We start from the raw sequence: 12,803 nt of genomic DNA, 5'->3' as shown, positions 1-12,803 counted from the left end.
TGGTCAGATGCTTTGAGGGCAGAGGAGAGATTTAGGGTCTAATAGACACCAATTTTTTCAAAAAAGAGTACCTGTCACTACCTATTGCTATCATAGGGGATATTTACATTCCCTGAGAGAACAATAAAAATGATTAAAAAAAAAAAAATGAAAGGAACAGTTTAAAAATAAGATAAAAAAGCAAAAAAATAATAAAGAAAAAAAAAAGAAAAAAAAAAAGCACCCCTGTCCCCCCCCTGCTCTCGCGCAAAGGCGAACGCAAGCTTCGGCCTGGCGTCAAATGTAAACAGCAATTGCACCATGCATGTGAGGTGTCACCGCGAACGTCAGATCGAGGGCAGTAATTTTAGCAGTAGACCTTCTCTGTAAATCTAAAGTGGTAACCTGTAAAGGCTTTTAAAAGCTTTTAAAAATGTATTTAGTTTGTCGCCACTGCACGTTTGTGCGCAATTTTAAAGCATGTCATGTTTGGTATTCATGTACTCGGCCTAAGATCATCTTTTTTATTTCATCAAACATTTGGGCAATATAGTGTGTTTTAGTGTATTAAAATTGAAAAAAGTGTGTTTTTTCCCCAAAAAATGCGTTTGAAAAATCGCTGCGCAAATACTGTGTGAAAAAAAAAAAATGAAACACCCACCATTTTAATCTGTAGGGCATTTGCTTTAAAAAAATATATAATCTTTGGGGGTTCAAAGTAATTTTCTTGCAAAAAAAAGTATTTTTTTCATGTAAACAAAAAGTGTCAGAAAGGGCTTTGTCTTCAAGTGGTTAGAAGAGTGGGTGATGTGTGACATAAGCTTCTAAATGTTGTGCATAAAATGCCAGGACAGTTCAAAACCCCCCCAAATGACCCCATTTTGGAAAGTAGACACCTCAAGCTATTTGCTGAGAGTCATGTCGAGTCCATGGAATATGTTATATTGTGACACAAGTTGCGGGAAAGAGACAAATTTTTTTTTTTTTTTTGCACAAAGTTGTCACTAAATGATATATTGCTCAAACATGCCATGGGAATATGTGAAATTACACCCCAAAATACATTCTGTTGCTTCTCCTGAGTACGGGGATACCACATGTGTGAGACTTTTTGGGAGCCTAGCCGTGTACGGGACCCGAAAACCAAGCACCGCCTTCAGGCTTTCTAAGGGCGTAAATTTTTGATTTCACTCTTCACTGCCTATCACAGTTTCGGAGGCCATGGAATGCCCAGGTGGCACAACCCCCCCCCCAAATGACCCCATTTTGGAAAGCAGACACCCCAAGCTATTTTCTGAGAGGTATAGTGAGTATTTTGCAGACCTCACTTTTTGTCACAAAGTTTTGAAAATTGAAAAAAGAAAAAAAAAAGTTTTTTCTTGTCTTTCTTCATTTTCAAAAACAAATGAGAGCTGCAAAATACTCACCATGCCTCTCAGCAAATAGCTTGGGGTGTCTACTTTCCAAAATGGGGTCATTTGGGGGTTTTTGTGCCACCTGGGCATTCCATGGCCTCCGAAACTGTGATAGGCAGTGAAGAGTGAAATCAAAAATTTACACCCTTAGAAATCCTGAAGGCGGTGATTGGTTTTCGGGGCCCCGTACGCAGCTAGGCTCCCAAAAAGTCCCACACATGTGGTATCCCCATACTCAGGAGAAGCAGCTAAATGTATTTTGGGGTGCAATTCCACATATGCCCATGGCCTGTGTGAGCAATATATCATTTAGTGACAACTTTGTGCAAAAAAAAAAAAAAATTTGTCACTTTCCCGCAACTTGTGTCAAAATATAAAATATTCCATGGACTCAACATGCCTCTCAGCAAATAGCTTGGGGTGTCTACTTTCCAAAATGGGGTCATTTGGGGGGGGTTGTGCCATCTGGGCATTTTATGGCCTTCAAAACTGTGATAGGTAGTGAGGAGTGAAATCAAAAATTTACGCCCTTAGAAATCCTGAAGGCGGTGATTGGTTTTCGGGGCCCCGTACGCGGCTAGGCTCCCAAAAAGTCCCACACATGTGGTATCCCCGTACTCAGGAGAAGCAGCTGAATGTATTTTGGGGTGCAATTCCACATAGGCCCATGGCCTGTGTGAGCAATATATCATTTAGTGACAACTTTTTGTAAATATTTTTTTTTTTTGTCATTCAATCACTTGGGACAAAAAAAATAAATATTCAATGGGTTCAACATGCCTCTCAGCAATTTCCTTGGGGTGTCTACTTTCCAAAATGGGGTCATTTGGGGGGGTTTTGTACTGCCCTGCCATTTTAGCACCTCAAGAAATGACATAGGCAGTCATAAACTAAAAGCTGTGTAAATTCCAGAAAATGTACCCTAGTTTGTAGACGCTATAACTTTTGAGCAAACCAATAAATATACGCTTATTGACATTTTTTTTACCAAAGACATGTGGCCGAATACATTTTGGCCTAAATGTATGACTAAAATTGAGTTTATTGGATTTTTTTTTATAACAAACAGTAGAAAATATCATTTTTTTTCAAAATTTTCGGTCTTTTTCCGTTTATAGCGCAAAAAATAAAAATGGCAGAGGTGATCAAATACCATCAAAAGAAAGCTCTATTTGTGGGAAGAAAAGGACGCAAATTTAGTTTGGGTACAGCATTGCATGACCGCGCAATTAGCAGTTAAAGCGACGCAGTGCCAAATTGGAAAAAGTCCTCTGGTCCTTAAGCAGCATAATGGTCCGGTCCTTAAGTGGTTAATAAAATTAAAGATTTTTAACAAATATATTGTCTACATGTAACACATCTATGTACCACTTGGAAAGTCCTAGTCTATTGTTAACCTACATGGTACTTTGAATATACAGTAAACATGAAAGGAAATTTTTGTAACATATAAAGTGACTTAAATAGAAATTTACCAAAATATTTACTAAACCTATTATTCAATTCAATATTGGGACACCTGTCCAGGGAACAACTACCTAACAAGGGTGCATCAGGGTGGTTAATTTATACCTGGGGTTCTTCGATCCCCATAAAAAAGGTGAAAGAAGTTGGAAAGAAGCCACTGGGGAGAGTGCCTAAATAAGTACATACATTTTGGTATAATTTTCATTTTTAGAAGATTAATACGTCTCAATAAAGACAATGGTAGAGACTTCCATACTTTCAATTTCGACCCAATATCTCTGAAAATCTGAGTCAAATTCAAGAAAATAAATTCAGAAGCTTAGTGAAAAATTACAACTCCTAAGTAATTGAAATTCTCCACCCACTGCAATGGAATATCATTCAAAGCCGTACTACGGGCCTCCATATCCATTGGAAACAACAAAGACTTGCTCCAATTTACCTTCAACCCTGTGACTATTGAAAAAGAGTCCAATATCTTCAAAGCCCCTTGGAGAGAGAGGGTCCAGCATCATTTAAAAATAGTAAAAGGTCATCTGCATACGAAGCTACCCTCTCCTCCAACCAACCAGTCCGCAATCCCTTAATATTGGGGGAAGTGCGTAAAGCCTCCGCCACAGGCTTCACAGAAGAACATTTTTGGAAGATGCAAAGAGATGATGTCATCTCTGTATCCAGGTTTGATGGAGTACATGTAAAACTCCAATGTGACACCATTTGTAATCCTGGAAGGAGATGCTAGCACAATGCAACTTTGTATCTGCCAATGCATCTGGCCCTCTACAACCACAAAATGGGCAGAAAATGGGCATATATAAGCACGCATAGGGGAAAATTATTAAAAATAGTGCACACAGAATCTGGTAAAGCTGTGCTTAGTAACCAATCAGCTTCTAGGTTTAAGCCTTGTTTTACATTGAATGCAGCTTTGAAATCATGCGACTTCCCTTGAAATCAGTGCGACTTCTAATTTCATTGCGCCTTCTAATTTCATTGCGACTTCAGGTGCGACTTGGCTGACATCTGTGTGACTTTATGCACATATGTCTATGCAAGTCACACCTGAAACTGCCAAAGGTAGTGCAGGAACGACTTTTTCAAATCAGTACTGCAAAGTCACGTTGCACCGACTTGAACAGTTCCATTGCCGACAATAGGGTGCGACTGGTCAAAATGCATGACAAGTCACACTGGTGTGAACAAGGACTTATTGTTAAAGCTTAATGGAACAAGCTGAAGCTAAAAGCTGAAAGGTTACTATGCACAGCTGCACCAGATTCTGTGTGCACCAGTTTTAGTAACCCCCCTGCCCCCATAGGCTTTTTCTTTAATCTTGCAATACAAGGCTCCAAAAATGTCCATAAAAATCCCAACACAAAACCCTGTCCAAATTTTCTCCGTGCTACAGAACTGCAAGAAAGGGTAGCACATTAAGTTGTAGTTCAGGAACACTGTGTAATTATTGAAAAAGAGCCTCTAAACTGTCTATTGTCAGTAGCTTATCATAGAAGTAACTTTTTCCTAGGAGACATCTGTATTAAATTTGATTGATGGGCGAAAGTTGTTGAAACTATTGTAGAACACTGCAGGCATTTTTCTCCCCCTCGTCTATTATAAACATGTCATAAACCAATACCTACACTATCAAAAAAAATATTGAGATGTAGCCTTAATCATCTCCACTCAAATGCCATGAAAATGCAACATTAAGATTAGTAGCACAGCAGAATATTACTCTCAGTTCAGTTTGAACTCTGTTTAAAGGGATTTCTCATGTTTAGGAAAAATACTACAGTGGTGGAAAAAAATGGCCACTAGCATTGCGTTTCTGAGGCAAGAACTTGTTTAGATGGTTCAAAAGTATGTTTGAGCCTGGTTTCACACATGTGCGGTGCGAATTGAAGCTCAGGTTTCACTGGGGAGATAACAATCTCCTGTTCAACGGATTCATTGCGTTTTTGCTCAGGATTAGAGAGCAGGGAGAGGGGGAGGGAGGGGGGGGGGGAGAGGGGGAGGTGTAGTGAGGAGAAAGAGAAAATCCTTGTTCAGAACGCAATGCATCTGCGAATCAGATGCGTTCCCATAGGAGATAATAGGCTTGCAGTTCGCACCGCAATGCCCAAAAAACGCACACGTTTTTTGTGCAATGCGCAGTGCGAATGCAACGCACATATGTGAACCAGATACATTCATATGAATGTATTTTAAAATGTCCTGCGAATTAGATGCGGTGTAAGCCGCATCTAATTCGCATAGGTGTGAACCCGGGCTAAAAGAGCTGGCTTGTGAAGATCTGTGAGAAGGCCCCTGCCACATCACATTTCTTAACCAGTGAAGTCGTATTAAAGCAGAAGGTTAATTTAAATATTAGACCTTTCACATGAATATACAACTGATTTTACCAGAGGTACTCGCTTTAGCAAGGAACCAAATATAAGCAGACTGTGCTGGGATCTCAGCTGACATGCTGCGATTTTAATCTCACTAAGGTGCCCAAACGTTTTAAGAAGATGAGGGACACATTAATATATGTCATACAAAGGTGTGGTGCAGCTCTGCTATTGTACATCTGAACCCACATTATCACATCCTGTATTTCGGAACTTAACTTTTCACAGTGTCATACTGTGCTAATTGTTCTCTACAGCTTGGTCATGAGACAATACCACTGCCTTATGGAGCACATTGAGGCCAGAACATGGAACTCAGCACATTGAACACAGAACATGAAAACATTGCGCACAGAACTTGCCACATGCAACATGGAATTCAATGAAACATGGAACTCAGAACATCGAATATGGATCTTGGTATTTAGAATACTGAACACTAAACTCAGAACTTGGAAAGTGGAACTTGGAATATGGAACACAAAATTTAGAATGTATGATTTTGGGACTTTGAATGAGGTCAGTGCATATGGCTATAGGATGAGTCAATATCACAAAACAGGTTTTTATTGGTAAAACAACAAGGAACATGGCAAAATAGCATGATACACGCAGCAATGGATAAAGTTGTCAATCACATGTTACAGACCTTTTATGGAAACAAACATTGATAGCAATCAACCAACCAACCAATGTGTGATATGGAGCAAATCCTGGATGTAATAAAAATATTTAGAATACATGGTGGGTGGTGAACTCAAAATAATGTGATGAGTAAAAGCATCTGCAGGAGAGTAAGGGCATCCAAATGAGCCCTACACGTTTCGTGGGTAATGCCACTCTTCAGGGGCGGATGCACACAAATCCATAAAACAAAACATGAGTAGGCCAATATGATCAAATGTTATACCACTCAACGAGGAGGATATATACAAAAAAAGAAGGGGAGAGAGTTGCTCATCTCTAAAGTACTTACATCATAATAGGTCTGGAACATGGAAGATGAGGAGTTAGAGGCTGCCCAGATTGTCTGTGTTGGGAGCTGTGGAAGGGACCCGCAGAAAGAGGACAGGGTGCACAAACATGATCCCCAAAATACACAAGTCCGGATGGTGATGTGAGTGGAATTTCATATCTAAAAATTAAATTGGGTATACTGTGAATACTCTGTGCAAATGGACAAGTGAGTGGAATTGAAAATAGTGTGGAAGGAGGAAAGAGCAGGTAAAAAAAACATTAAAAAGATGTGAATGGTCACCTCATAGAGGAGGGCGTCTTTAGCCTCCATGGGCAGTAGCAGCCTCTCGGGCATGGACGTCTCTCTTCCTCTTCTGGTGCACCTGTGTGACATTGGGAGGAGCCCGCAGAGTGTGCCGAGAATACTTAACATGTGCTAGCCAGTCCACATGGCAGCACCTTTTTGTGCACACTGTACACCACATGGAATACAGTTTTCCACATCACTAGCAGGTGATTACATGGTCAGTTTTTTCCTGTTCATGCTCACAGAGGCTTACCCCTATTGTTTCTTTTCTTTCATTTTCTGCCATTCACATCTTTTTGATTATTTTTTTTTTTGACCTGCTCTTTCCTCCCTCCACAACACTTTAATTTCCACTCACTCGTCCACTTGTACTTTGGTGTCGGGCTCCAACAACTTCCCATAATACAGAGTATTCATAGTATACCCAACTTAATTTTTAGATACAAAGCCCACTCACATCCCCATCTGGACTTGTGTATTTTGTCTTTTGGGGATCATGTTTGTGCACCCAGTCTTCTTTCTGCGGGTCCCTTCCACAGCTCCCAACACAGACAATCTGAGCAGCCTCTAACTCCTCATCTCCCATGTTCCAGACCTATTATGATGTAAGTACTTTAGGGATGAGCAACTCTTTCCCTTTATTTTTTTGTACATATCCTCCCCGCTCCCCTTCCATACATATTCAGGGATGGAGACACGTGACCCACATGTCTCATTTAAAGTCCCACATTTTCCTCTTAGTCCACAAAATTTAGAATGTATAACCTGGAACGTGGAACTCAGAATATGCAGCATTAAATTTGGTTTATAGAACTAAGAATATGTAACATGGAACTGAGAATATGGAACTCAAATTATAAAACATGGAATTCAAAATATGCAAAATGGAACTTGGAATATTAAAAATGTGAATTGGAATGTGGAAAAAGGGAACATGGAATATGGAAAATAGAACTCAACATTTGGAACATTGAATATGTATAATAGAACTTGGAACTTAGAAAACAATTGCAAGGGCATTAGTTTAGAGCTAAAAGTCCTGGAAGCGGCACATCAGAACAAGACCTGGTGGGCGGAGTGAAACACATTGGGGATGTGGCCTGGTGGGAGTCCAGGCTGAGACTGCCACTTGTTCACACACAGCAGGTCTTGTTCTGATGTGCAGCTCCTGAGACTTTTAGCTCTTGTCTAACATCGTCTGGACTGTGGGCGGGCTCCTACCCGGCCAGCACTCACAGCAGCAGGCACAGAACTACACTTCCATGCAGCCTGAGCGGCTCACATACATACCATGGGTTCGCAAGGGCATTCGTTTGTCAGAATGGGCAGATGTGAATGGATTTGAGGAATATTTAAGTGTAAAAATAAATGAAAAATGATAGCGGTTGAGGGATATGAACCATTTATTATACATTAAACAATAAACATAACTACAGGCAGTACTTACAAATGGAGGTGGCGTGACATTAGTGCCGGCCTCTTGTGCTCCACACTGGTCCTGGATACCACTGAGCAGCCATCTTGCAGCGCCGGACACATTCCACGCTGCAGTACTGCATGGCCACAAGAGCCCCAAATAACACAACTGCACGCCCAGAAATGCCCAGAACATCCCACATCATTGCACAGGCTGAAGTTACACTTAAAATGTACTGTTCCAACTTACAAACAAATTCAACTTAAGGACAAACCTACAGTCCCTATCTTGTTCATAACCCAGGGAACCGCCTGTAATCAAATTTTTTTATATAAAGTTTTTTCTCTGATTATGCAAAAATCCTGTTCTGTATCTCCCAGATTATCAAAAAATAAACCAAGACTCTAAAGTGCAGCACAGCACTGAAGAGAATACAAATCACTTCTAAAATAGCTACTGACTTTCTCAGATGGGAGAGAGGGGCCTTTTAGCAGGTAGCATTTAGGCAACAGCAAACCCATAGAACTCTCCCAATTGCATAGATCATGAAAAATGCTTACCCAAATATTGATTAGTTTTAGTAAATATCCTAACTCAGAGGTGTCCCAAATAAAAGGGCCTCATTTGCATTCATGAGTGATGTAGAGGGCAACATTTAAAGTTCAACACCACCTAGAGTGCAAAAGTGTAACCCCTTTAAGCTTGGTTGTTAGGATCATAGGCGTGCGCAGCCTATTGCATTAGGGTGTGCACCCCAAAACTCGAATGCTTTTCTCTGCAGCCTCAGTTGCACTGGACAGTGAATTAATGGGAAGTACTCTGTGCTGATCAGCTTCCTGTTCATTCAGAAACCGAAGCATAGTAAGCACACTTTTCTATGATTCAGCTGTAAATGAACACAGTGAGTGAGTGTGTTCACTGTGTTCATTTAAAATAGGAAAGGGCTGGTAAAATACATATTTACTAGCCTCTTCCCTCACTCCCCATCCTGAAACATCCCCCTTGCAGCAGCTGGGGGGAGGTGTAATACAAGGGGAAACCTGGCCAGGAGGGGGAATCGGCAGCTGCACATACTTATTAGGGTGTGTCCAGGCACACCTGGCACACCCCCTGCGCATGCCTATGGTTATGATACTGGGGCCTGGCAGCTCCCTACAACCAGGAGTGCTGGGCAGGAAGCTGTAACATTTAGTGTGAGTCTTCTTGCTGCAGCCAGAGGCTCAGCACGACCTGAACACCCATTTAGTTCAGCCATTCGCTGGACCTCCCAAATAGCCAAAATTCAGCCTGAAACAGGGTTCAGACTGAACTAACAGCTCACCCTTACTCAGAACGTGGAACTTGGAACATGGTATATGGAACACAGAATATAAAACATAGAATAATTAATACAACATGAAACTTGGAGGATAAAAACAGTAATACCGAACTTGGAATAAAGAACTCGGAATGCAGAACTCTGAATAAGAAACATAGAGTATGGAACTCGGAACACAGAGCATGGAAAATGGGGCTTGGCATGCATAACTCAGAACCCAAAAATTGGAATATGCCAAATAGAACTTGGGACAGCTTGGTACATAATGCCAAGGTCCCTAAACCCACCAGAAAAAGAATCTATTTTCTTCTCTGTTCCTTGACCTAAGAAATATTATTTTAATTTTGGGTTAAAATCTGGTTTACCGAGTCAAGAAACAACTGCCCTATGTAAAAGCAACACACTATCTGCTGGGGGGATTTCTGGGGTGTAGAGGGGTCAGAGTGCTGGGGGAATATCTGGGGTGTAGAGGGATCAGAGTGCTAGGGGGGTATCTGGGGTGTAGAGGGGTCAGAGTGCAGGGGCGATATCTGGGGTGTAGAGGGGTCAGAGTGCTAGGGGGGTATCTGGGGTGTAGAGGGGTCAGAGTGCTGGGGGGATATCTGGGGTGTAGAGGGGTCTGAGTGCTGGGGGGATATCTGGGATGTAGAGGGGTCAGAGTGCTGGTGGGATATCTGGGGTGTAGAGGGATCAGAGTGCTAGGGGGATATCTGGGGTGTAGAGGGGTCAGAGTGCTGGGGGGATATCTGGGGGTGTAGAGGGGTCAGAGTGCTGGGGGGGATATCTGGGGTGTAGAGGGATCAGAGTGCTAGGGGGATATCTGGGGTGTAGAGGGGTCAGAGTGCTGGGGGGATATCTGGGGGTGTAGAGGGGTCAGAGTGTTGGGGGGATATCTGGGATGTAGAGGGGTCAGAGTGCTGGGGGATATCTAGGGTATAGAGGGGTCAGAGTGCTGGGGGGATATCTGGGATGTAGAGGGGTCAGAGTGCTGGGGGGATATCTGGGATGTAGAGGGGTCAGAGTGCTGGGGGGGATATCTGGGGTGTAGAGGGATCAGAGTGCTAGGGGGGTATCTGAGGTGTAGAGGGGTCAGAGTGCTGGGGGGATATCTGGGGTGTAGAGGGGTCAGAGTGCTGGGGGGATATCTGGGGTGTAGAGGGGTCAGAGTGCTGGGGGGGATATCTGGGGTGTAGAGGGATCAGAGTGCTAGGGGGGTATCTGAGGTGTAGAGGGGTCAGAGTGCTGGGGGGATATCTGGGGTGTAGAGGGGTCAGAGTGCTGGGGGGATATCTGGGGTGTAGAGGGGTCAGAGTGCTGGGGGGATATCTGGGGTGTAGAGGGGTCAGAGTGCTGGGGGGATATCTGGGGTGTAGAGGGGTCAGAGTGCTGGGGGGATATCTGGGGTGTAGAGGGGTCAGAGTGCTGGGGGGGATATCTGGGGTGTAGAGGGATCAGAGTGCTAGGGGGGTATCTGAGGTGTAGAGGGGTCAGAGTGCTGGGGGGATATCTGGGATGTAGAGGGGTCAGAGTGCTGGGGGGATATCTGGAGTGTAGAGGGGTCAGAGTGCTGGGGAGGCATCAATCTAGTAGATATATTATATGCACAGGACAGATTTGTTACTTTATGTATGTAGTATTTTCCCACTGTTTCTTTGCTGTACAGAATGATTGTTCATATAGTTTATACGGAGCTCCACCAAAAAGGGGAAGCTCCGCTTGTCAGCCTCCTACTTACTTGATGTCTGTTTACCTGCACTGTGAAGATATTTGCCAGCACACCATGGAATGGCATAAACGGCGTCCAAACGGGTAATTTATTGCATGATCACAACACAAGGAGAGTGCAACGTTTCGGAGTCACGCAGGACCCCTTCGTCAGGCATGTCTCCATTGTAGGGGCCTCAGAGCATTACTTTGCCCAGGGGCCCATGATGCTATTAAGATGGCCCTGCCTTGATACATAACAAATAAAAAAGACACCAACAACTACATCTAGAATTTGTTGTATATAGCCAGAGAAGTACTGCTGTGCAGTGTGCATATTTACGGAATAAGAACATATACTAAAAATTACATACAGCATTCAGGTACAGAATCTATCAATCTATAGGAAGATTTGGACTGCAAGTTTTAGTATATTTAGGGGCAGCGCCCCTGAGCATAGTAGATATGCTCTCATTAGCCACTGTCCAAGTCAAGGTCAGGTTTTCATTTTCACAAACAATCTGTGGGGCTGTCCCTATGAATCATGTTCATATGTTCAACTGTGATGTGTCGAGCTGTTTGTACTGCCAAAACCCTATTTATGATACCCAAAAGAAGCCTACAAAAAGAAAGCCATCTTCTATACCAAAAATTGACTGACATGTTCATCTAGGGTTTAGAGACCATATTCATTTTAAAGCCTACTAGCAAAAGGAGGTTTTAATTAAGGTCTGATCTGGTTCCACAATGCTCTGCTGTCTTCATCACTTGTTTGTAACCAGTTTCCTCTGCCTTTCTGTACCTTTCAAGGCTTTATGAGCCCTACTGCGAATTTGCCTACTCCTACACTAAACAAACACAAGTTTAATTTTATGAGGGATTCAGCAACCCAATGGGTAGGTTAGGCTGTCATATTTTCTGGTACAAACACTTCACAAAGTCTATGGTTGGTCTGTCCTCCCCCACTTTCTGTTTTTTTTTTTGTTTTGTTTTTTTACATTTACATTGTTTTGTAGTATGGTGAAATTTAGTAGCATTAACAGATAATTTATGTTAGAAGGCTATCGTTATCAGTTTACCTTTGTAACAAAATACTAAATTCTGGTTATTATGGGAAAATGCACTGATTAAAAAAGGCTCAATACATTTAAAGTACAGTAATAAAAAAACAAACAAACATCTGAGCAACTTTTATGCCAACAAAAAAGTTGGCTATTTATACCTGTTTAAATTCAACTGCCCGTGCGCACATTGACACATACCCCAAAAGTAAGTGTGCTCAAAAGTATGCACATTTATATGAACAAAAAGGCTATTATTAAAAGGCATGGTATCAATAGTAGTGCTGGCCACCGAGACCACTGACCCCCCAGATGGTGTGAGAAGAATGTATGAGCTCACATCTCTGTCACTCTGCTTTCTCCTCCTATAAGCATATTACTTGTTAGCATATAAGCACCACAGTACAACTGATGCTAGTGCTGCTTCTCCCTCTCCCAATCTGTTAATTAATGATATGTTAATGAATAAAAAGCTGCATTAATTTGTGTCTGTTACAAATGCTTAGAGTTTAATTTTAAATCATTATCACAAATATGCATATTGGTCCCCGAAATAAAAGTATTCTAGCACAAATAGGTGTGTTATGAACTATATAGCAGGAATCAATAACTATATAATACTTTTTTTTTAATTCTCAGTAAATGTATTTTAAAGTAAAGGGAAGGAAATTGTTACTATACATAGCAAAATGTACATGTTTCCATTACACGCTGATAGAAAGTAACTCATATTAGCATGAACTCAAATGCTGAGAATAGTCCGTTTCACTTCCTCACTAAGCGTAGTG

This window comes from Aquarana catesbeiana, linkage group LG03 (genome assembly GCF_042186555.1).
Source record: "Aquarana catesbeiana isolate 2022-GZ linkage group LG03, ASM4218655v1, whole genome shotgun sequence".
Classification (NCBI taxonomy): Eukaryota; Metazoa; Chordata; class Amphibia; order Anura; family Ranidae; genus Aquarana; species Aquarana catesbeiana.
The sequence above is the reverse complement of the archived record's forward strand: the minus strand, read 5'-3'. Positions refer to the sequence as shown.